Consider the following 25669-nt stretch of genomic DNA (forward strand, 5'->3'; position numbering starts at 1 on the left):
AGTATAAATATATTTTTTTTTTATATTTTTTTGTGGCATAGGGGGGCCTGATTTGTGCCCCCCTACATGCCTCAATGCCCAATGACCATGCCCAGGGGACATAAGTCCCCTGGGCATGGCCATTGGGCAAGGGGGCATGACTCCTGTCTTTACTAAGACAGGAGTCATGTAAATGGCGTCTGGGCGTCGTTAAAAATGGCGCAAATCGGGTGGAGGCGATTTTTTGCGTCAACCTGACTTGCACCATTTTTAAGACGCCCTAGGGCCATTTTTCCCTACGCCGGCGCTGCCTGGTGTACGTGGTTTTTTTCCACGCACACCAGGCAGCGCCGGTCTGCTTGCGCCGGCTAACGCCATTCAATAAATACGGCGCCCGCATGGTGCTTCAGAATGGCGTTAGCCGGCGCAAAATTTTTTGACGCTAAACTGCGTTAGCGCAGTTTAGCGTCAAAAAGTATAAATACGGGCCTAAGTAACTTTGCACCTAACCTTTACCAGGTAAAGTTTAGACATATAGCTGACTCATAAGTTACTTAAGTGCAATGGTAAATGGCTGTGAAATAACGTGGACGTTATTTCACTCAGGCTGCCCTGGCAAGCCTGTGTAAGAATAGTCCGATCTCCCTATGGGTGGCAAAAGAAATGCTGCAGCCCATAGGGATCTCCTGGAACCCCAATACCCTGGGTACCCCAGTACCATATACTAGGGAATTGTAAGGGTGTTCCAGTATGCCAATGTGAATTGGTGAAATTGGTCACTAGCCTGTTAGTGACAATTTGTAAAGCAGAGAGAGCATAACCACTGAGGTTCTGGTTAGCAGAGCCTCAGTGAGACAGTTAGGCATCACACAGGGAACACATACATATAGGCCACAAACTTATAAGCACTGGGGTCCTGGCTAGCAGGGTCCCAGTGACACATAACAAACATACTGAAAACATAGGATTTTCACTATGAGCACTGGGCCCTGGCTAGCAGGATCCCAGTGAGACAGTGAAAACACCCTGACATATACTCACAAACAGGCAAAAAGTGGGGGTAACAAGGCTAGAAAGAGGCTACTTTCTCACACTCCACATACCAAACAAACTTTGAAATCACGTCTTAGCACCAAACAATCCACAGAACACAGGACACGTGTGTCGCGTGTTGCTAACTCAAGCAGCAGGAAAAGAGGCCAGGCTGGAGGGGTATCCCAGTGATGGTGGGTTAATCTATTCCTTTATGTGGCTACTTCCTGCCCAGGAGCGCAGGATCATGGTAAATGTAGTGCATGTCAATAAACAAGAGCAGAGTTCCCAGAATCGTCTCCTCCTTCGTCCTTAAGATCAGGGCCCCTTCACCTGCTGGACACCATCATCTGCAAATCTATGTTTTAATCACATTTCATTTACAGATATTTAAATGCCCTTTTAATCTCAGTACCCAGTCAGATTGCCCAATAGTTCACTGTACACAAGAGAAGTCACCACCGTCCTCTATATCACCAAAGATAGACAGCAAATTGTCAGAAGCCATAGCCTGACAATTGAACAAGACAAAACCACAATTTAAAGACATATTTGTTGCTCAGTCACCCTCCAAACTCCAGCAAGGTTATTCCAGAGGCGCTTCAGCACTCCGCACCCCTACTTCCAGCTCCTAAGTGCTTTTGGTTCTTCCACAGAGTAGTGCCTTGAGGCCACCTTAGCACCAAAAAAACCACAGGAGGCGCTATGATCACATGGACGCGACCGAACCAGGCCATCTGGCTTGCACACAGGGGGCGGATCTATTAATATTTCAAGACACTTATATTTCACGCAACGCAGACCTGGCAACGCACTCCGTTGTGTGAAAGAGAGGGAGCAGAAAAGGACGATATGTGCTAAGATATGGCGCACTTCTGCCCTCTTCTAGCCCTGGTGCATTGTGTACTGCCTAGTGCCAAAGCAGACACCCTCGTGCCATGCTGCAAGGGAGCCTGGGGCACATGCAGGATGGCTTTTGTGCAGGAAGGGAGACCTTCCTGCACATAACCACTCTTACGAGGCCTGTTCCTTCTTTTATGTGTGCTGCAGAATGCATTTGTAAATCTGGGTTCGTATCAAAATCCATGGCTGGGTGCGTGGGAACACCCATGTTCTACCCATGTTACGCCTGCCCAACGAGAAGCGCTATATGCTGCATTACCATGCATTTATCAGACCCCTGGAAGCCACACAAATCAACATGCGTGGCTCAGTAAGTGCCAAAATGGAGTTTGTGTCAGGTCTTCGCCAGGAAAGTGATGCAAACACAACGCAAAATATTGGAAAATCTAGGCCTTGGTCTTTTTTTAAATTTTGGCAACAAAAGCAGCGCCTGGAGAGCCTCAGGGGGGAGAAGCCACACTTTACAAAATCTGATTGATTGATAGTTTGTTTCACGCAAATTGACTTTTATAAGGATCTTTAAATCACTGGTTGGGTATTTGGAGTACATTGTGTAAATGATAGATTAGAGACACATGTATTGTTGTGTCTCTAATATGCAAGACACATATCTATTTAGGCCAATCAGAAACAAACAATTCCATCCGTTTTGGGAGCTGTGGGGTATTTTGTGCAGTTTAATGATCCACTGTAGGGCAAATTCCTAATCGAAAATTCATCCTTCATTGGGCCATGTGCTCTAACTGTGAAACAGCCCTTACACTGTCTGCAGGCATTTCCACCTCCCACAGCTTAGCTCATTCCCATTCAAGGCACACATCTCTTCCTGGTAAATGAGAAATCTGGAAAGTCCACCTCAGGTAGACACGCCTGGGACTCCACCCTGCCCCAGATGCACAAGACACCCTCATTTCAGTAGCAATGCCTCAGGACTTTTCACACACTTCTCCCGCAGAGCCACTCCCTGCCACTCATGAGGAATTTCTCAGATTGGGACATTCAGCAGGTGAGTCCCTGAAGGAACACATTGGCAAGAAAACAGAGACAGCCTGGTACCAGCTGCCTCTCGACTAGAGGTGAGAAGCTCGAGCAGGGTCAACCAGACACCCAGCTCTGGCTCGGCTCGAGCTGGGCAAGGCACTGGAAGCTCGAGCCAGGGTCGAGCGAGACGTCCGGCTCTGGCTCGGCTCGAGCTGGGCAAGCCACTGGAAGCTCGAGCCAGGGTCGAGCGAGACGTAGCTCGAGCCAGAGTCGAGGAGACATCCGGCTCTGGCTCGGCTCGAGCTGGGCAAGCCACTGGAAGCTCGAGCCAGGGTCGAGCGAGACGTAGCTTGAGCCAGGGTCGAGCGAGGCGTCCGGCTCTGGCTCGGCTCGAGCTGGGCAAGCCACTGGAAGCTCGAGCCAGGGTCGAGCGAGACACCCAGCTCCAGCTCGGCTCGAGCTGGGCAAGCCACTGCAAGCTCGAGCCAGGGTCGAGCGAGATGTCCGGCTCTGGCTCGGCTCGAGCTGGGCAAGCCACTGGAAGCTCAAGCCAGGGTCGAGGGGATGTCTGGCTCTGGCTTGGCTTGAGCTGGGCAAGCCACTGGAAGCTCGAGCCAGGGTCGAGGAGACATCCGGCTCTGGCTCGGCTCGAGCTGGGCAAGCCACTGGAAGCTCGAGCCAGGGTCGAGGGGATGTCTGGCTCTGGCTCGGCTCGAGCTGGGCAAGGCACTGGAAGCTCGAGCAGGGTCGTGCGAGACGTCCGGCTCTGGCTCGGCTCGAGCTGGGCAAGCCACTGGAAGCTCGAGCCAGGGTCGAGGAGACATCCGGCTCTGGCTCGGCTCGAGCTGGGCAAGCCACTGGAAGCTCGAGCCAGGGTCGAGGGGATGTCTGGCTCTGGCTCGGCTCGAGCTGGGCAAGGCACTGGAAGCTCGAGCAGGGTCGTGCGAGACGTCCGGCTCTGGCTCGGCTCGAGCTGGGCAAGCCACTGGAAGCTCGAGCCAGGGTCGAGGAGACATCCGGCTCTGGCTCGGCTCGAGCTGGGCAAGCCACTGGAAGCTCGAGCCAGGGTCGAGGGGATGTCTGGCTCTGGCTCGGCTCGAGCTGGGCAAGGCACTGGAAGCTCGAGCAGGGTCGTGCGAGACGTCCGGCTCTGGCTCGGCTCGAGCTGGGCAAGCCACTGGAAGCTCGAGCCAGGGTCGAGGAGACATCCGGCTCTGGCTCGGCTCGAGCTGGGCAAGCCACTGGAAGCTCGAGCCAGGGTTGAGGGGATGTCTGGCTCTGGCTCGGCTCGAGCTGGGCAAGGCACTGGAAGCTCGAGCAGGGTCGTGCGAGACGTCCGGCTCTGGCTCGGCTCGAGCTGGTCAAGCCACTGGAAGCTCGAGCCAGGGTCGAGGAGACATCCGCTCTGGCTCAGTTCGAGGTCCGCTTGGACCCCGGAGCCCACAGCGAGTGTTCTTTCCTACAGCGAGCTGCCACCCACTCTCAGCCCCTCTGCCAAGAATGAAAGACTCGGGCCGGATTCAGAGTTTGGCGGAGGGGTTACGCCTTCACAAACGTGACGAATATCCTGCCGCCGTATTACGATTTCCACAGGGTATAATGGGATGGAATGGAGCAACCCCATCCGCCAAACTGTACCTCAGGCCCGAACGTTTGATGTAAACGGGAGGCAGAGCCGTATTTAGTGGCTGGAAGCAGAAACCCTGGGGACAACCCCAGCACCCCCCAAACAACCTCTGCTTCAAGGTGGGATTGTTCTCAGTGAATTCCTTTCTCTTCACATCTGAGGCATCTCCAGTGAGGGGGGTCAGGATGTGTGGTGTCCACACCTGTTGTGTGGCTTGGCCTCTGGGCGCTTGACAACTGACCTGCTCCGACTTCACTAACAACGTTGACGGGGGCGTGCTTCTAAAGTCTCATGCAACAATGATGAGTATTACAAAAGTATTTCTTGAGGCAGCAATCCACTGGGATAAGATGACGCCCCCGCAGGAGTCCACCCTTCTGAAGCCCCTGCACCTCACTCATGCTCAGTCTGCCTCCTGAGTCTGCCCAGCTGCGAGCTTTACGCTCCAGGGCCTTTGGTTACAGTTACATAAAAAAATAATCTTTCTGTCTCGTGCCTTTCCCTGCTTCATCCTCCCCCTTCACCGCCCCCTTCTCTCTTAATCTTCTTCTCTCTACGCCTCTGTATCATTTCTGTCTCATCTCTACCTCCTTCACCTCTCTCAGCTCTCTCACCTTTCATGAATCTCACCTCTCACGAATCTCAGCTCTCATGAATCTCAGCTCCCTCACCTTTCTCATGAATCTCAGCTCTCATGAATCTCAGCTCTCTCACCTTTCATGAATCTCACTTCTCACGAATCTCAGCCCTCATGAATCTCAGCTCCCTCACCTTTCTCATCAATCTCAGCTCTCATGAATCTCAGCTCCCTCACCTTTCATGAATCTCACCTCTCACGAATCTCACCTCTCACGAATCTTAGCTCTCATGAATCTCAGCTCCCTCACCTTTCTCATGAATCTCAGCTCTCATGAATCTCAGCTCTCATGAATCTCAGCTCCCTCACCTTTCTCATGAATCTCAGCTCTCATGAATCTCAGCTCCCTCACCTTTCTCATGAATCTCAGCTCTCATGAATCTCAGCTCTCTCACCTTTCATGAATCTCACTTCTCACGAATCTCAGCCCTCATGAATCTCAGCTCCCTCACCTTTCTCATCAATCTCAGCTCTCATGAATCTCAGCTCCCTCACCTTTCATGAATCTCACCTCTCACGAATCTCACCTCTCACGAATCTTAGCTCTCATGAATCTCAGCTCCCTCACCTTTCTCATGAATCTCAGCTCTCATGAATCTCAGCTCCCTCACCTTTCTCATGAATCTCAGCTCTCATGAATCTCAGCTCCCTCACCTTTCTCATGAATCTCACCTCTCACGAATCTTAGCTCTCATGTATCTCAGCTCCCTCACCTTTCTCATGAATCTCACCTCTCACGAATCTTAGTTCTCATGAATCTCAGCTCCCTCACCTTTCTCATGAATCTCAGCTCTCATGAATCTCAGCTCCCTCACCTTTCTCATGAATCTCAGCTCTCATGAATCTCAGCTCTCTCACCTTTCATGAATCTCACTTCTCATGAATCTCACTTCTCACGAATCTCAGCCCTCATGAATCTCAGCTCCCTCACCTTTCTCATCAATCTCAGCTCTCATGAATCTCAGCTCCCTCACCTTTCATGAATCTCACCTCTCACGAATCTCACCTCTCACGAATCTTAGCTCTCATGAATCTCAGCTCCCTCACCTTTCTCATGAATCTCAGCTCTCATGAATCTCAGCTCTCATGAATCTCAGCTCCCTCACCTTTCTCATGAATCTCAGCTCTCATGAATCTCAGCTCCCTCACCTTTCTCATGAATCTCACCTCTCACGAATCTTAGCTCTCATGTATCTCAGCTCCCTCACCTTTCTCATGAATCTCAGCTCTCATGAATCTCAGCTCTCTCACCTTTCATGAATCTCACTTCTCATGAATCTCACCTCTCACGAATCTTAGTTCTCATGAATCTCAGCTCCCTCACCTTTCTCATGAATCTCAGCTCTCATGAATCTCAGCTCCCTCACCTTTCTCATGAATGTCAGCTCTCATGAATCTCAACTCTCATGAATCTCAGCTCTCTCACCTTTCATGAATCTCACTTCTCAGGAATCTCAGCTCTCATGAATCTCAGCTCCCTCACCTTTCTCATGAATCTCAGCTCTCATGAATCTCAGCTCCCTCACCTTTCTCATGAATCTCACCTCTCACGAATCTCACCTCTCACGAATTTTAGCTCTCATGAATCTCAGCTCCCTCACCTTTCTCATGAATCTCAGCTCTCATGAATCTCAGCTCCCTCACCTTTCTCATGAATCTCACCTCTCACGAATCTTAGCTCTCATGAATCTCAGCTCCCTCACCTTTCTCATGAATCTCAGCTCTCATGAATCTCAGCTCTCTCACCTTTCATGAATCTCACCTCTCACGAATCTTAGTTCTCATGAATCTCAGCTCCCTCACCTTTCATGAATCTCACCTCTCACGAATCTTAGCTCCCTCACCTTTCTCATGAATCTCAGCTCCCTCACCTTTCTCATGAATCTCAGCTCCCTCACCTTTCATGAATCTCACTTCTCATGAATCTCACCTCTCACGAATCTTAGTTCTCATGAATCTCAGCTCCCTCACCTTTCTCATGAATCTCAGCTCTCATGAATCTCAGCTCCCTCACCTTTCTCATGAATCTCAGCTCTCATGAATCTCAGCTCTCTCACCTTTCATGAATCTCACTTCTCATGAATCTCACCTCTCACGAATCTTAGTTCTCATGAATCTCAGCTCCCTCACCTTTCTCATGAATCTCAGCTCTCACGAATCTCAGCTCCCTCACCTTTCTCATGAATGTCAGCTCTCATGAATCTCAACTCTCATGAATCTCAGCTCTCTCACCTTTCATGAATCTCACTTCTCAGGAATCTCAGCTCTCATGAATCTCAGCTCCCTCACCTTTCTCATGAATCTCAGCTCTCATGAATCTCAGCTCCCTCACCTTTCTCATGAATGTCAGCTCTCATGAATCTCAGCTCTCATGAATCTCAGCTCTCTCACCTTTCATGAATCTCACTTCTCACGAATCTCAGCTCTCATGAATCTCAGCTCCCTCACCTTTCTCATGAATCTCAGCTCTCATGAATCTCAGCTCTCTCACCTTTCATGAATCTCACTTCTCACGAATCTCAGCTCTCATGAATCTCAGCTCCCTCACCTTTCTCATGAATCTCAGCTCTCATGAATCTCAGCTCTCTCACCTTTCATGAATCTCACCTCTCACGAATCTTAGTTCTCATGAATCTCAGCTCCCTCACCTTTCTCATGAATCTCAGCTCTCATGAATCTCAGCTCCCTCACCTTTCTCATGAATCTCACCTCTCATGAATCTCAACTCTCATGAATCTCAGCTCCCTCACCTTTCATGAATCTCACCTCTCACCTCTCTCAGCTCTCTCACCTCTCTTACGAATCTCACCTCTTCTCTGTGTCTACCTCATCTTCCTCTCTACCTCCTTTCTCCCACCTACTCCACATTTCTCGCTTTACTCCCCTCTTTACCTCTCCGGTTTCACCTGAGCCCGTCACCCCATTTCTTTTCCTGTTTTTAGTCAGTTCAGAGAGGTGGAGACACGGAAAGAGAGAAGGGACAAGTGGGGAGGAATGAGGAGGAGGGAGCTCAGCTGACTGTGGGACAGACAGGGAGGAGTGAGGAGTAAGAGGAGGGAGCTCAGCTCACAGAGGGACAGACAGGGAGGAGGAGGGAGAGGAGGGTGCTCAGCTGAGAGAGGGACAGGGAGGAGGGTGGAGCTCATTTTTCCAAAACCAATTAGAAATTCAAAGTTGCTCTGAAGTTGAAGCCACAATCCCTTATGGGGTCCCCAAATGCCCTTACACTGCCCCCCCCAGCCCCTTTCTACTCTCCCTCTACCCCTGCTCGCCCCTGACCCTCTCCAGTGATTACTTTTCACATTTTTCAGGAGGAGCCCAGCAGGCCAGCCACCGAGCCACTTCCTTGGCCCATGTCTGGGATCCTCCACTGTGAACCCCTCCTACACACCCTTTGGGGTACATTTATGTGCCCCGTTGCTTTGCACACGCAAAGCTTACTTGTGATTTATGAACCCACACAAACCCACTGTAGGAAAGTACCATCTTGCCTGGCATGTTACCCCCATATTTCACTGTATATATGTTGTTTTAGTTGTGTGTGTCACTGGGACCCTGCCAGCCAGGGCCCCAGTGCTCATAAGTGTGCCTGAAGTGACCCGGGTACTGCCAAACTACCTTTCCCTGGGTTTCACTGCAGCTGCTGCTGCTGCCAACCCCTCAGACAGGTTTCTGCCCTCCTGGGGTCCAGCCAGGCTTGGCCCAGGAAGGCAGAACAAAGGTCTTCCTCAGAGAGAGGGTGTTACACCCTCTCCCTTTGGAAAAAGGTGTCAGGGCTGGGAGGAGTAGCCTCCCCCAGCCTCTGGAAATGCTTTGATGGGCAGAGATGGTGCCCATCTCTGCATAAGCCAGTCTGCACCGGTTCAGAGATCCCCCAGCCCTGCTCTGGCGCAAAACTGGACAAAGGAAAGGGGAGTGACCACTCCCCTGACCTGCACCTCCCCTGGAAGGAGCCCAGAGCTCCTCCAGTGTGCTCCAGACCTCTGCCATCTTGGAATCAGAGGTGCTGCTGGCACACTGGACTGCTCTGAGTGGCCAGGGCCAGCAGGTGATGTCAGAGACTCCTTCTGATAGGCTCTTACCTGTGTTGCTAGCCTATCCTTCTTCCTAAGTAGCCAAACCTCCTTTTCTGGCTATTTAGGGTCTCTGCTTTGGGGAATTCTTTAGATAACGAAGGCAAGAGCTCATCAGAGTTCCTCTGCATCTATCTCTTCACCTTCTGCCAAGGAATCGACCGCTGACTGCTCTGGATGCCTGCAAAACTGCAACAAAGTAGCAAAGATGACTACTGCAACCTTGTATCGCTGATCCTGCCGCCTTCTCGACTGTTTTCCTGGTGGTGCATGCTGTGGGGGTAGTCTGCCTCCTCTCTGCACTAGAAGCTCCGAAGAAATCTCCCGTGGGTCGACGGAATCGTCCCCCTGCAACCGCAGGCACCAAAAGACTGCATCACCGGTCCTCTGGGTCCCCTCTCAGCACAACGAGCGTGGTCCCTGGAACTCAGCAACTCTGTCCAAGTGACTCCCACAGTCCAGTGACTCTTCAATCCAAGTTTGGTGGAGGTAAGTCCTTGCCTTCCCACGCTAGACTGCATTGCTGGGTACTGCGTGATTTGCAGCTGCTACGGCTCCTGTGCACTCTTCCAGGATTTCCTTTGTGCACAGCCAAGCCTGGGTCCCCGACACTCTAACCTGCAGTGCACGACCTCCTGAGTTGTCCTCCAGCGTCGTGGGACCTTCTTTTGTGACTTCGGGTGAGCTCTGGTTCACTCTTCTTTGTAGTGCCTGTTCTGGCACTTCTGCGGGAGCTGCTTGATTCTGAGTGGACTCCTTGTCTTGCTGGGTGACCCCTCTGTCTCCTCACGCAATTGGCAACATCCTGGTCCCTCCTGGGCCACAGCAGCATCCAAAAACCCTAACTGCGACCCTTGCAGCTAGCAAGGCTTGTTTGTGGTCTTTCTGCGTGGGAACACCTCTGCAAGCTTCTTCACGACGTGGGACATCCATCCTCCAAAGGGGAAGTTCCTAGTCCTCTTCGTTCTTGCAGAATCCACAGCTTGTACCATCCAGTGGCAGCTTCTTTGCATCCACAGCTGGCATTTCCTGGGCATCTGCCCACTCCCGACTTGAGTGTGACTCTTGGACTTGGTCCCCTTGTTCCACAGGTACTCTCATCCGGAAATCCATCATTGTTGCATTGCTGGTGTTGGTCTTCCTTGCAGAATTCCCCTATCACGACTTCTGTGCTCTCTGGGGAACTTATTTTTCTAACCCTCACTGTTTTCTTACAGTCCCAGCGACCCTCTACAAGCTCCCATAGGTTTGGGGTCCATTCGTGGTTCGTATTCCACTTCTAGAGTATATGGTTTGTGTTGCCCCTATCCCTATGTGCTCTCATTGCAATCTATTGTAACTGTACACTGCTTGCATTACTTCCTTTTGCTATTACTGCATATTTTTGGTATTGTGTACATATATCTTGTGTATATTTGCTATCCTCATACTGAGGGTACTCACTGAGATACTTTTGGCATATTGTCATAAAAATAAAGTACCTTTATTTTTAGTATAACTGTGTATTGTGTTTTCTTATGATATTGTGCATATGACACTAAGTGGTACTGTAGTAGCTTCACACGTCTCCTAGTTCAGCCTAAGCTGCTCTGCTAAGCTACCATTATCTATCAGCCTATGCTGCTAGACACCCTATACACTAATAAGGGATAACTGGACCTGGTGCAGAGTGTAAGTACCCCCTTGGTACCTACTACAAGCCAGTCCAGCCTCCTACACCCACCTTCTTTGGCTTTGAGTGACCCCGCAAACCTGGAGCAGAACAACGCAGCGCACATCACTGCGTGGCTTTACTCTGCACCAAGGAGAAGTTCCACAGGTGTGGGTGGGTGCTCCCAGGTAGTTTCCATGGTTTGGACAAATGCCCAGATTTACCATTACTTGCAAACCTGGAAATTCGCCAAAAAGATACACCACCGCCGGAGAGATATAGCTCTTTATTTCTCCTTGTTGCTTACTCTCTCCACGTGGAAAGAGGAAAACATCTCAGGATTGGTTTTGTTCAGGATGGTGCCCCCTCCTGCACAAAAGCAATCCTGCATGCAACATAGGCCCCCTTGCACCATGATGCAAGAGTACCTGCATTGGCCTTAAGCACCACATTGGGCCTTTTGCAAGAATCTGACGCATCAACATTGATGCGTCAGATTTCTTGCACCTGTTGAAAATGTCTTAATGATGCCATGGATGAGCTGTATTTACAATACAGAGCTCTATGGTGCATGTTTTCAAGGATGTGTCATCAATTCTGACCCATCTGTTGGCACTAATATGACGCATTACTGGAGTTTCGTCGTTAAGCAGTCGCAACTTCAGCAATGCGAGGAGTCTCCCATAGGAAAAAGCCCTATATCCATTTTATGTCTGGTCTGAGAAGGCGGTAAACTTTTGATGCAGTGAAGTTGTGGAATGATGCAGTGAAATGTTGTAAATTTCACAACGTCAGTTGTGCGTGGCTTTTCCCATGGGAACGCCTACCCTGCATACATTAAACCTGGCGCAGGTAAAATGTGATGCAGGACTTTACATACTGAGGCATTGGACCCACTTCATCAGTTTGCAAATACGGAGAAGTGTGTCGCACTGATTGCGCTACTGATCTGTAAAAAAGTGACGGAGCAGCGGAGCAAGGGGCTTGTAAATAAGGTCTATTGTGCGCTGTAGGGGGCGGGCCCTCTATGTAGTGTGCAAACCTGGGCACAATGTGCAGGGGGTCCGGGCAACCACATGTTTGTTTAAAGGGGTAAAAACTAGATCACCCAATGCTCTCATTTTTAAGGTAGTTAGGCCAGTCTTGGAGAAGTGCAAAGAATTGTTGCACTCACAGTATCAATCGTGCAACTCACACATTCAAAGGAATAACTCAAGGCCAATTTATAAAAATAATTCAGATTTTTATATAAATTTTAAGACAAAGATTATCTAAAAAATTGGTTAAGTACTTTTCGAGATATGGATTTTTGAAGTTTATTAAAACATTGTCTTTTTGTGAGTAATTACGCACCAAGGGAATCAACGGAAAGTCCCCTTTAAAAATACATATAAAATCACAAAGTTGCTTTACTAATTTTGCAGGTTGGTCTAGGATGTTGGTGGGCACACTGCACCGGATGGAGAAGTTCGGGCGGTTCTCAGTTCCAAAGGGGGCAGCGTCGAAAGGTCCCTGGAGCTGGTGCAGGGCCACTGCGAGGGACCACTTGGAAAAGGACTGCACAGGTAGGTTTAGAGGTGGTTCTTTGGAGTCCCCTTGGAGAGTCGAGGTTGCAAGGGGCGAAGGACCCTTAGGGCACAGCAGGTTCTTTGTTGCAGGGCACAGGGTGGCCGAGTGCAGAGCAAATCAGTGATCGAGGAGCTGTGTGCAGATGCCCTTTGGATCTGGAGGAAGTCACTTCAAGGGTCACTTGGAGGACTACGCAGCACTGTAGTGGGGGGTCTGAGGTGTTCCTGAAGTCCCTCAACTGGGGCTTCCTCCTGGTCCTTTTTTTAGCCCCAGGCGGGCTGTTTTTCCTGGTGTCCGACGTCGGCTGACCAATACCCACGGTATTGGTACGGTTCAACCACTGGGGGTGGGGGGAGTGCCACCAAACTTGGCACACTTGCAGGGTTTGTCCTTGAGGTCATTGGTGTGTCGTCGGGTCCTTCTGCCACTTCAGGTTCGGGAGTTAGCGGCCAGTCAGTGAAGTGACCCTCACTGTGTTGCTGGTTTCTTCTTTGTTGCAGAGTGGTACCTCCAGTCTGGAAGGAGTTCTTAGGCGATTAGCAAAGCCTGGAGGTCCTCTGGGGTTCTTCAGGTCAGTCCATTGGTCCAGCAGCTCCGCAGTGGCAATTGTCGGGTCCTGGGCGCAGCAGGCAGGGTTTGACGCCTTCTCTTTGTGCAGCAGGTCCACAGTTCTCGTGCCCTGGATCTTCTTGGTGCTGGTCTTCTTTTGTCGAATCTGATCACCTGGTCTAGGGATACCCACTAAACACTTACCTTTGGGTGGCTACACCCACTAAAGTGACATCTTCCTGTGGGAAGGGTCACTTCCTTATCCCTGATTGGCTATTTTCCTTCCATCTAAGATGGAGGAAAATGAAATGGAGTGCCCACCTCGCAGACACTTTAGGGGTGGTGCATGGCAAGTGAAGTGTGGCAACTATTCCTACCCTTTGTGTAGTTTCCCGCCTTTGCTCCCTCCCAGAGTCGGGGTTTGCAAAGGGGATGACCATCTGCTGCTAGCAGCAGGCCTGGGGGGTCAAGTTTCAAAGGCAGTAGCCCTTTGAAGCTCATTCCTGAGGGAGTGGGTGTTAGCTCCTCCACCCAGGAAGGGCTTTGTTTCACAAATCAGAGAGACAGGGCTCTCCCCCAAGGTTTGTGGATTGGCTCTCTGGATGTGGCAGCTGGATAGGACCAGTCAGCAACCATGCCAGGGTATTTCGCTTTTGCAGGGGCACCTCTAAGGTGACCCCTGGGTACTTTATATAATAAATACAATACTGGTACTAGTTTAGATTTATCATTCTGAGTTGTTTGATACCAAACACCCCAGGGTTCAGAGTGGCCACCATGTAGCTGGGAAACTCGTGTTGACCAGTGTCCAGCATGTGCATTAAAATGGCTGCTTTGTCCACTCACTATGTCCTATGTTTGGCATGGGACACAGTGGGGGCATATTGCTCATGCAGCTATGCCCTCACATTTCATATGAAGCACCCTGCCTTAGGACTGGAAGGCCTGCCAGAGGGGTGTCTTACCCATAGTAAATGCAGTGTATGGTAGAGAGGGCACACAGGCAGCGTGCCATGTCAAGTTTGTGTTTTAGGTTTGCCCCAGTACACTCAGCCTGCACTGGCAGTGCTGGGGGTATCTGGATGGATGGCTCTAGAGGGTGGCACAATCAGTGCTGCTGTCCTCAGGGGCCTACCATTAGTACCCCATGCCCTAGGTACCTAAGTACCATTTACTAGGGACTTACACTGGTAGCTAGAGGTGTACGCAATTGTGCCAATGCATCACAACAGATTTAGGGAAAGAGCTCTGGCTCGGGAAGCCTGGGTAGCAGGGGCCCTGGGCACTGCCAACTTCTAGAACACATCCACATCAGGCTAAAAGTGGGGGCTAACCATGCAAAACGAGGCCCCTCTCACAAGCCCCAGCTGCATCACGCTGCTGCGCTGCATTACAAAGTCGTAAATAGGACCCTTGGGGGCATATTTAAAAGCCCCCAGCTGCACAGGGCATCACTTTTTGTGAGGCTCCTGTGGCGCTAACCACTGCCACCCCAGGGGTGGCGTTAGCATGGCAAAACGAGAAGAAATGCTTTTATTCCTCCTCGTTCTTTGCTTTTTCATGGTGTGCTGCGCAAATAGAAGAAGCAAAATTCCATGGAGGATTGTTCACATGCAGGAAGGTGTCCCTTCCTGCATGTGAACAATCATTCAAAATGACACTTTGGTACTACTGTGTGTCCTGCATTGTGAAGTGCCAAATCACCACAGTAGATTGTTTATGTGCAGGAAGGGACCCCTCAACGCAGAAACTGCAGCACTGGTGCAGGGGAAACGCAGGGGTGCGCCATATTCCTCTACCCCTGTGTTTTAAAAGTGGCGCAGCGTGGCGCTGGTATTGTTAGCGCTCACTGCGCAGCACCACTTTAGAATAAATCTGGGCCAGTGTTTTTTGTTTTTAGTGCATTATACGCGCCCCTGCAGCGCGCACCCCACGGTGCCCTCTTCTGGTGTTTGCGAGGTGCCCCATGCACACACCTCTTTGTAAAGGGCTCTCTTGTCTTGGTCAATTAAGAATCGATTATAAGAAGAATTTCACAGCACAGTTGTAGCTGAAGTGACCCAAAAGCCATAGCAGGTCCCAAACCCACTCATGAAAAGATCCTCTCAAGCTGTGCCAAGCTGTGCCTAGGCGTGCCAGGCATGCCCAGCTCCGCACAGGTGAGTTTGTGGGATTCACCCCAAGAGCACAATGCATTCATGTCCCTTTTAGTGATGTTAAACCACAGGCTTTCCATGCGTGGTGATCTGAGGGTGTAATGTCCCCAGGCCTCTGTACTTCTCCCTTGGCCTCTGAGGTCCCTTCATCCTGCTCTGTCCGAGCAGCGACGCTGAGAGTTTACAGGGCAGTGAAGGGAACGTTGCACGATCGTCACGGTGTCTGGGTGTAGACAGCAGAGCTATCTCTCTCTTTACAACATGTCTTACAGGCTGAGACAGCAGAGCTGGAGCTCACTTTACAGGCTGAGACAACGGAGCTGGTGCTCATGTTACAGCCTGAGATAGCAGAGCTGGCGCTCATGTTACAGGCTGAGACAGCGGAGCTGCAGCTCTTGTTACAGGCTGGGACTGTGGAGCTAGTGCTCAAGTTACAGGCTGAGACAGCGGAGCTGGCGCTCAAGTTACAGGCTGGGAAAGCGGAGCTGCTGCTCATGTTACAGGCTGAGACAGCAGAGCTGGCGCTCATGTTACAGGCTGAGACAGCGGAGCTGGCGCTCAAGTTACAGGTTGGGATAACACACTTGTTTCTTAGGTTGCACCAGTGTCACAGTCTCAGGACGTAGAAAGCAGAGCTATCTCTCTCTGTACAACACGTCTTACAAGCTGAGACAGCGTCTTTCTCCCTCCTCCATCTCTCGCTCCTCCACCTATCTCCCTCCCTCCTGCTCTCTCTCCCTCTGTCTCTCTCTCTCCCCCTCCCTCTCTATCCCTCCCCCCTCTCTCTCTCTCTTTCACTCTCTCTCTCTCTCCCTCTCTCTCTTCCCCTCTCTCTCTCCTCCTCTCTCTCTCTCTCTTTCTCTCTGTTCCCACATTCCTCTCACGATCCCCTTACTTCTGCTCCCCTCCCCATCGGCCTCCACTCACCAGTCCTCTCCCTGGGTGTCTCTCTTTGTCCTCCTCGGGGGTCTCTTCAGTTACTGTCTCTCTCCTCTCCTGTGATGCGCTCCCTCGATTCCCTCATCCTGCCAGGCAGGGCCGCTCTTAGTTACCGGCGAGTTGTCCCTCCAGTGCTTGAGAAAGCCCTCCCTCCTTTCTCATCAGCTGATGATGTCACGCCCAGCCCTTCCTCCTGCTCCTCCTCCTCTTACTCACTCTGTGCAGAAGCCATGTGACTTCCTCTTAGTGCCATAGAGCCTCAGTGCGTGGGGTGCTCCTCTAGCTCCCTCTGCACCCTCTCTGTGCTCCCAGCTCCTCTGTGCTCCCCTCTGCTCCCAGCCCCCTCTGTGCTCCCAGCCCCCTCTGTGCTCCCCTCTGCTCCCAGCCCCTCTGTGCTCCCCTCTGCTTCCAGCCCCTCTGTGCTCAGGCTCCCTCTGTGCCCTCTGTGTGCTCCCAGCTCCTCTGTGCTCCCTTCTGCTCCCAGCCCCCTCTGTGCTCCCAGCCCCCTCTGTGCTCCCCTCTGCTCCCAGCCCCCTCTGTGCCCCCAGCCCCCTCTGTGCTCCCCTCTGCTCCCAGCCCCTCTGTGCTCCCCTCTGCTCCCAGCCCCTCTGTGCTCAGGCTCCCTCTGTGCCCTCTGTGTGCTCCAAGCACCTCTGTGCTCCGGCTCCCTCTGTGCCCTCTGTGTGCTCCCAGCTCCTCTGTGCTCCCCTCTGCTCCCAGCCCCTTCGTGCTCCCCTCTGCTCCCGGCCCCTCGGTGCTCCCAGCTCCAGCCCCCTCTGTGCTCCCCTCTGCTCCTCTAGCTCCCTCTGCACCCTCTCTGTGCTCCCAGCTCCTCTGTGCTCCCCTCTGCTCCCAGCCCCCTCTGTGCTCCCAGCCCCCTCTGTGCTCCCCTCTGCTCCCAGCCCCTCTGTGCTCCCCTCTGCTTCCAGCCCCTCTGTGCTCAGGCTCCCTCTGTGCCCTCTGTGTGCTCCCAGCTCCTCTGTGCTCCCTTCTGCTCCCAGCCCCCTCTGTGCTCCCAGCTCCTCTGTGCTCCCTTCTGCTCCCAGCCCCCTCTGTGCTCCCCTCTGCCTCCAGCCCCTCTGTGCTCCGGCTCCCTCTGCACCCTCTCTGTGCTCCCAGCTCCTCTGTGCTCCCTTCTGCTCCCAGCCCCCTCTGTGCTCCCCTCTGCTCCCAGCCCCCTCTGTGCCCCCAGCCCCCTCTGTGCTCCCCTCTGCTCCCAGCCCCTCTGTGCTCCCCTCTGCTCCCAGCCCCTCTGTGCTCAGGCTCCCTCTGTGCCCTCTGTGTGCTCCCAGCACCTCTGTGCTCCGGCTCCCTCTGTGCCCTCTGTGTGCTCCCAGCTCCTCTGTGCTCCCCTCTGCTCCCAGCCCCTTCGTGCTCCCCTCTGCTCCCGGCCCCTCGGTGCTCCCAGCTCCAGCCCCCTCTGTGCTCCCCTCTGCTCCCAGCCCCCTCTGTGCCCTCTCTGTGCTCCCTGCTCCTCTGTACTCCCCTCTGCTCCCAGCTCCCTCTGTGCTCCCAGTCCCATCTGTACTCCCCTCTGCTCCCAGCCCCTCTGTGCTCCCAGCTCCAGCCCCCTCTGTGCCCCCTTTGTGCTTCAAGCTCCAGCCCCCTCTGTGTCCCCTCTGTGCTCCCAGCCCCCTCTGTGCCTCCTTTGTGCTTCCAGCCCCCTCTGTGCCTCCTCCGGGCTCCCAGCCCCATCTGTGCTCGTAGCCCCAACCCCCTCTGTGCTCCCCTAGCTGTGCTCCCAGCCCCCCCACGCTCTCTGTGCTCTCTCTCTGCTTCCACCTCCTCTGCGCTGATCTCTGTGCCCTCTCTGTGCTCCCAACCCCTCTGTGCTCCCAGCCACCTCTGTGCTCCCAGCCCCCTCTGTCCTCTCCCTGTGCTCCCAGTCCCCTCTGTGCTCCTAGCCCCAGCCCCCTCTCTGCCTCCTCTGTGCCCCCAACCCTCTCTGTGCTCCCCTCTGCTCCCAGCCCCTCTGTACTCCCAGCCCCCTCCGTGCCTCCTTTGTGCTCCCAGCCCCCTGTGTGATTCTAGCCCCAGCCCCCTTGGGCCCCCTCTGTGCTCCCAGCCACCAACCCTCTCTGTGCCCTCTCCATGCTCCCAGACCCCCTCTCTGCTCGTAGCCCCAGCCCCCTCTGTGCCTCCTCTGTGCTCCCAGCCTGCTCTGTGCTCCCAGCCCCCTCTGTGCTCCCAACAACTCTGTGCTCCTAGTCACAGCCTCCTCGGTGCTCCCAGTACTCTCTGTGCCCCCCGCCCCAACCCTCTCTGTGCCCCCTCTGTGCTCCCAACCCCATCGGTGCTCCTAGCCCCAGCCCCCTCTGTGCCCTCTTTGCGCTCCCCGCCCCCTCTGTGCTCCCAGCCCTCTCTGTGCCCCATTCCTCTGTGCTCCCAGTCCCCTATGTGCTCACGCCCTATCTGTGCTCCTCTGTGCCCCCAACCCTCTCTGCGCTCCCAGCACCACTTTACTCCCAACCGCAGCCCCCTCTGTGCTCCCAGCATTCTCTTTCCTCCCTCTGTGCTCCCACCCCATCTGTGCTCCTAGCCTCAGCCCCCGTTCTGCCCCCAACCCCCTCTGTGCCCCCTGTGTGCTCCCACTCTTTCTGCGCTCGCACCCCCTCTACGTTCCTCTCTGCTCCCAACCCTCTCTGTGCTCCTAGCCCCACTATACTCCCAACCCCAGCCCCCTCTGTGCTCCCAGCCCTCTCTTTTTTCCCTTTGTGCTCCCACCCCATTTGTACTCCCTGCTCCCTCTGTGCTCCCAGCCCCATGGTCTCCCAGCTCCACCATCCTCTGTACGCCCACTCCCCTGTGCTCCAAACACCCTCTGTGCTCCCAACCCCTATGTGCTCCCAGCCCTATGTGCTCCCACCCCCTCTGTGCTCCCAGCCTTATGTGCTTCTCTGTGCTCCCATCTCCCTATGTTATTCCAGCCCTCTCTGTGCTCCAAGCCTCCTCTATGCTCCTAGCCCCCGCTGTACTCCCTGCCTCAGCCCTCTTTGTCCTCCCAGCCCTCTCTGTGCTCTTCTGTACCCGAGACCCCTCTATGCCCCCAACCCTCTCTGTGCTTGTAGCCCCAGTCCTTTGTGTGCTTTCCTGATTGTGCCCCCTGATCCCTCTGTGCTCCTAGCCCTATGTGCTCCCAGCCCTTTCTGTGCTCCCAGCCCCGTCTATACTCCCAGCACCCTCTATTCTCCCAGCCCCCTCTGTGCTCCAAGCTCTCTCTATGCTACCAGCCCCTCTGTGCTCCCAGCCCCCTCTAAACTCCCAGCCTTCTCTGCACTCCTCTGAGCTCCTCAGCCGTCTCTGTGCTCACAGCCCCCTCTGTGCTCTTAGCCCTCTCTGTGCTCCCAGCCCCTCTGTGCTCTTAGCTCTCTCTGTGCTTCCAGACCCCTCTATGCTCCTACCCCGCTCTGTTCTTCCGGCCCCTCTCTCTCTGTGCTCTTAGCCCCCTCTCTGCTCCCAGCCCTCTCTGGGCTTCCAGCCTTCTATGTGCTTCCCTAGCTGTGCTCCCAGCCCTCTCTGTGCTCCCCTAGTTGTGCTCCAAGCCCTCTCTGTGCTCCCAGCACCCTCAATGCTCCCAATCCCCTCTATGCTCTCAGCCCCCTCTATGCTCCCAGCCCTCTTTGTGCTCCCAGACCCCTCATTGCTCCCAATCCCCTCTGTGCTCCCAGCCCTCTCTGCACTCCCAGCCCCTTCTGTTCTGTGCTCCCAGCTCCTTCAGTGCTCCCAGTCCTCTCTGTGCTTCCCTAGCTGAGCACCAGCCCCCTCTATGTTCCCAGCCCCCTCTGTGCTCCCAGCCCCTCTATGCTCCCAATTCCTTCTGTGCTCTCATCCCTCTATGCACTTCCAGCCCCCTCTGTGCTCCTCTGTGCTTCCAGCTCTCTCTGTGCTCCTATCCCTTTCTATGCCCCCAGCTCCCCCTATGCTCCCAGCCCCTTCTCTGCTCCCAGCCCTCTCTATGCTCCCAGTTCCAGCCCCCTCTGTGCTCCATGCCTCCTGTATGCTCCCAGCCCCCTCTATGCTCCCAGCCCTCTCTATACTCCCAGCCCCTGTGCTCCCAGCCCTATATATGCTCCTAGTTCCAGCCCCCTCTGTGCTCTCAGCCCCCTCTGTGCTCCCAGCCCCCTCTGTGCTCCCAGCTACAGCCCCCTCTGTGCTCCCAGCCCTCTCTATGCTCCCCCCGGCCCCTCTGTGCTTCCAGCCCCTTCTGTGATCCTATCTCTCTCTGTGCTCCCAGCCCCCTCTGTACTTCCAGCCTTGGGCCCCCCTGTGCTCCCATCTCTCTCTCCCTGATCTTACCTTCTCTGCTTCCTACCCCCTCTGTGCTTCCAGCTCTCACTCTTCTCCCAGCCCCCTCTGTGCTCCCTGCCCATCATTGCTCCCCACCCGCCCTCTGCTCCCAGCCCTCTCTCTGCTCCCAGCCCTCTCTCTGATCCCAGCCCCCTCTGTGCTTCCAGCACCCTCTGTGTTCCCGGCTCCAGCCCCCTTCGTGCTCCCAATCCCCTCTGCTCCCAGCCCCTTCTGTGCTTACAGCCCCCTATCTGCTCCCAGTCCCCTCTCTGTTCCCGACCCTCTCTGTGCTCCCGGCTCCAGCCGCCTCTGTGCTCCATCTCCTTACTCCTACCTGTGCTGAGTTCTGTGGTTTCTGATTCTGTGCTCTCAGGTCCATGCTCACAGGCAGGACCTATCTATATACATCTATCTCTGGGCTCCTAGTTTATGGTATACTCTCTCTGACCTATGCTCCCTGCTCTGCTTTGTCAGCTGTGTGCTCTGTCACCCAGGTCTATGGTCACTGCTCTGCTCTGCCAGTTGTGTGCTCTGTTCGCCCAGGTTCATGCTCCCAGCTCTGCTTTGCCAGCAGTGTGTCCTGTTCTCCCAGGTCCATGCTCCCAGCTCTGTTCTCTAGTTGTGTACTCTGAGCTGTGTTCTCCTAGGTCCATGCCCCCAGCTCTGCTTTGCCAGTTGTGTGCTCTGTTTTTTCAGGTCCATGCCCCCAGCTCTGCTTTGCCAGTTGTGTGCTCTGTTTTTTCAGGTCCATGCTCCTACCTCTGCCTTGCCAGCTGCGTGCTCTGTGCTGTGTTCCCCTAGGTGTAGGAGGCTGGCCTGGCGTATAGTGGGTACCTGATGGTACTTACACCTTGTGCCAGGTCCAGTTATCCCTTATTAGTAGATTAGTAGTGTTCTAGCAGCTTAGGCTGACAGAGGTAGCTATAGCAGAGCAGCTGAGGCTGAACTAGGAGACATGCAAAGCTCCTACTATACCACTTATATCATGTAGCACTATATCATCAGAATCACAATACTCAGGGTTACTAAAAATAAAGGTACTTTATTTTAGTGACAATGTGCCAAAAATATCTCAGAGGATATTCTCCCTTAGGAGGTAAGTGAAATACACAAAATATACACACAAACCTAAATCGGGGAAGTAAACAGTTAGAAAAGTAGTGCAAACACTGTAGAATACAATAGTCCTAGGGGCAACACAAACCATATACTAAGAAAGTAGAATGCAAACCACTTTGGGACCCCAGGCCTAGTGTAGTGTGTAGAGGGTCGCTGGGAGTGTAAGAAAACACTAAGGGCCTGATTCTAACTTTGGAGGACGGTGTTAAACCGTCCCAAAAGTGGCGGATATACCACCTACCGTATTACGAGTCCATTATATCCTATGGAACTCGTAATACGGTAGGTGGTATATCCGCCACTTTTGGGACGGTTTAACACCGTCCTCCAAAGTTAGAATCAGGCCCTAAGGGTGTCCAAGATACCCCACCCCAAGACCCTGAAAAGTAGGAGTAAAGTTACCCTACTTCCCTAGAAGCATACTAAAGTCGTGATAGGAGATTCTGCAAAGACCACAACTGACTGCAAAGCACTGAAGATGGATTCCTGGACCCGAGGACCTGTAAAGGAAGGGGACAAAGTCCAAGAGTCGTAAAGGTGTCCGGGGGTGGGGGGGTGGGGGGGGGGGGGGTTAGGAGCCCACTAAACCCCAGATGAAGGTGCAAAATAGCTGCCTCTGGGTGGAAGAAGCTGAAGATTCTGCAACAACGGAAGATACCAGGAACTTCTTGTAAAGAAATGGCTCCCTGTTGCAGTTACCCCCCACTTTTTGCCTGATACTGATGCTGACTTGACTGAGAAGTGTGCAGGGACCCTGCTAACCAGGCCCCAGCACCAGTGTTCTTTCACCTAAAATGTACCATTGTATCCACAATTGGCACACCCTGGCATGCAGATAAGTCCCTTGTAACTGGTACTTCTAGTACCAAGGGCCCTGATGCCAAGGAAGGTCTCTAAGGGCTGCAGCATGTCTTATGCCACCCTGGAGACCTCTCACTCAGCACAGACACACTGCTTGCCAGCTTGTGTGTGCTAGTGAGAACAAAATGAGTAAGTCGACATGGCACTCCCCTCAGGGTGCCATGCCAGCCTCTCACTGCCTATGCAGTATAGGTAAGACACCCCTCTAGCAGGCCTTACAGCCCTAAGGCAGGGTGCACTATACCATAGGTGAGGGTACCAGTGCATGAGCATGGTACCCCTACAGTGTCTAAACAAAACCTTAGACATTGTAAGTGCAGGGTAGCCATAAGAGTATATGGTCTGGGAGTCTGTCAAACACGAACTCCACAGCACCATAATGGCTACACTGAAAACTGGGAAGTTTGGTATCAAACTTCTCAGCACAATAAATGCACACTGATGCCAGTGTACATTTTATTGTAAAATACACCCCAGAGGGCACCTTAGAGGTGCCCCCTGAAACTTAACCGACTATCTGTGTAGGCTGACTAGTTCTAGCAGCCTGCCACAACCGAGACATGTTGCTGGCCCCATGGGAGAGTGCCTTTGTCACTCTGAGGCCAGTAACAAAGCCTGCACTGGGTGGAGATGCTAACACCTCCCCCAGGCAGGAGCTGTAACACCTGGCGGTGAGCCTCAAAGGCTCACCTCCTTTGTGCCAACCCAGCAGGACACTCCAGCTAGTGGAGTTGCCCGCCCCCTCCGGCCAGGCCCCACTTTTGGCGGCAAGGCCGGAGAAAATAATGAGAATAACAAGGAGGAGTCACTGGCCAGTCAGGACAGCCCTAAGGTGTCCTGAGCTGAAGTGACTCTAACTTTTAGAAATCCTCCATCTTGCAGATGGAGGATTCCCCCAATAGGGTTAGGATTGTGACCCCCTCCCCTTGGGAGGAGGCACAAAGAGGGTGTACCCACCCTCAGGGCTAGTAGCCATTGGCTACTAACCCCCCAGACCTAAACACGCCCTTAAATTTAGTATTTAAGGGCTACCCTGAACCCTAGAAAATTAGATTCCTGCAACTACAAGAAGAAGGACTGCCCAGCTGAAAACCCTTGCAGCGGAAGACCAGAAGACGACAACTGCCTTGGCTCCAGAAACTCACCGGCCTGTCTCCTGCCTTCCAAAGATCCTGCTCCAGCGACGCCTTCCGAAGGGACCAGCGACCTCGACATCCTCTGAGGACTGCCCCTGCTTCGAAAAGACAAGAAACTCCTGAGGACAGCGGACCTGCTCCAAGAAAGGCTGCAACTTTGTTTCCAGCAGCTTTAAAGAACCCTGCAAGCTCCCCGCAAGAAGCGTGAGACTTGCAACACTGCACCCGGCGACCCCGACTCGGCTGGTGGAGACCCGACACCTCAGGAGGGACCCCAGGACTACTCTGATACTGTGAGTACCAAAACCTGTCCCCCCTGAGCCCCCACAGCGCCGCCTGCAGAGGGAATCCCGAGGCTTCCCCTGACCGCGACTCTTGGAATCCAAAGTCCCGACGCCTGGGAGAGACCCTGCACCCGCAGCCCCCAGAACCTGAAGGACCGGACTTTCACTGGAGAAGTGACCCCCAGGAGTCCCTCTCCCTTGCCCAAGTGGAGGTTTCCCCGAGGAACCCCCCCCCTTGCCTGCCTGCAGCGCTGAAGAGATCCCGAGATCTCTCATAGACTAACATTGCGAACCCGACGCTTGTTTCTACACTGCACCCGGCCGCCCCCGCGCCGCTGAGGGTGAAATTTCTGTGTGGACTTGTGTCCCCCCCGGTGCCCTACAAAACCCCCCTGGTCTGCCCTCCGAAGACGCGGGTACTTACCTGCAAGCAGACCGGAACCGGGGCACCCCCTTCTCTCCATTCTAGCCTATGTGTTTTGGGCACCACTTTGAACTTTGCACCTGACCGGCCCTGAGCTGCTGGTGTGGTGACTTTGGGGTTGCTCTGAACCCCCAACGGTGGGCTACCTTGGACCAAGAACTGAACCCTGTAAGTGTCTTACTTACCTGGTAAAACTAACCAAAACTTACCTCCCCTAGGAACTGTGAAAATTGCACTGTGTCCACTTTTAAAACAGCTATTTATGAATAACTTGAAAAGTATACATGCAATTTTGATGATTTGAAGTTCCTAAAGTACTTACCTGCAATACCTTTCGAATGAGATATTACATGTAAAATTTGAACCTGTGGTTCTTAAAATAAACTAAGAAAAGATATTTTTCTATACAAAAACCTATTGGCTGGATTTGTCTCTGAGTGTGTGTACCTCATTTATTGTCTATGTGTATGTACAACAAATGCTTAACACTACTCCTTGGATAAGCCTACTGCTCGACCACACTACCACAAAATAGAGCATTAGTATTATCTCTTTTTGCCACTATCTTACCTCTAAGGGGAACCCTTGGACTCTGTGCATGCTATTCCTTACTTTGAAATAGCACATACAGAGCCAACTTCCTACATTGGTGGATCAGCGGTGGGGTACAAGACTTTGCATTTGCTGGACTACTCAGCCAATACCTGATCACACGACAAATTCCAAAATTGTCATTAGAAATTCATTTTTGCAATTTGAAATTTTTCTAAATTCTTAAAAGTCCTGCTAGGGCCTTGTGTGTTAAGTCCCTGTTTAGCATTGTCTTTTAGAGTTTAAAAGTTTGTTAAAAGGTTGAAATTAGATTCTAGAAACAGTTTTAGATTCTTAAAAAAGTATTCCAACTCTTAGCAGAATAATGTCTGATACAGAGATGAATGTGGTGGAACTCGACACCACACCTTACCTCCATCTTAAGATGAGGGAGCTAAGGTCTCTCTGTAATATCAAAAAAATAACCATTGGCTCCAGACCTACCAAAATTCAGCTCCAGGAGCTGTTGGCAGAGTTTGAAAAAGCCAACCCCTCTGATGATGACATCACAGAGGAAGAAATTAGTGACTGGGAGGGCAATTCCCCCCTTCCAGTCCTAAATAGGGAGACCAGGGCCTCTCAAGCCCTGTCTCCAAAAATGATAGTCAGAAATGTTGCTTCCCTCACAGGAGGGTCCAGCATTTCTGAAATCACTGAGGATGCTCTCAGTGGAGATGACCCCCTGTTAGCCAGGATGGTCAAAAGATTGGCTTTGGAAAAGCAGCTCCTAGCCATAGAAAGGGAAAGAAAAGAGATGGGCCTAGGTCCCATCAATGGTGGCAGCAACTTAAATAGGGTCAGAGATTCTCCTGACATCCTAAAAATCCCCAAAGGGATTGTAACAAAATATGAAGATGGTGATGACATCACC

General features: G+C 52.8%; 1 protein-coding gene across 1 annotated transcript in view; it reads right to left on the bottom strand.

The window, feature by feature from the left end:
* LOC138252717 (NACHT, LRR and PYD domains-containing protein 3-like) overlaps window positions 1-16274 on the bottom strand; it is a 458845-nt gene extending 442571 nt beyond the window's left edge. The window contains exon 1 of the mRNA XM_069205762.1: window positions 16085-16274. The gene's annotated coding sequence lies outside the window, so the exon portion shown is untranslated. The remainder of the gene's footprint in view (window positions 1-16084) is intronic.
* Window positions 16275-25669: the final 9395 nt, after the last annotated feature.

Source organism: Pleurodeles waltl, chromosome 1_2 (genome assembly GCF_031143425.1).
Source record: "Pleurodeles waltl isolate 20211129_DDA chromosome 1_2, aPleWal1.hap1.20221129, whole genome shotgun sequence".
Lineage (NCBI taxonomy): Eukaryota > Metazoa > Chordata > Amphibia > Caudata > Salamandridae > Pleurodeles > Pleurodeles waltl.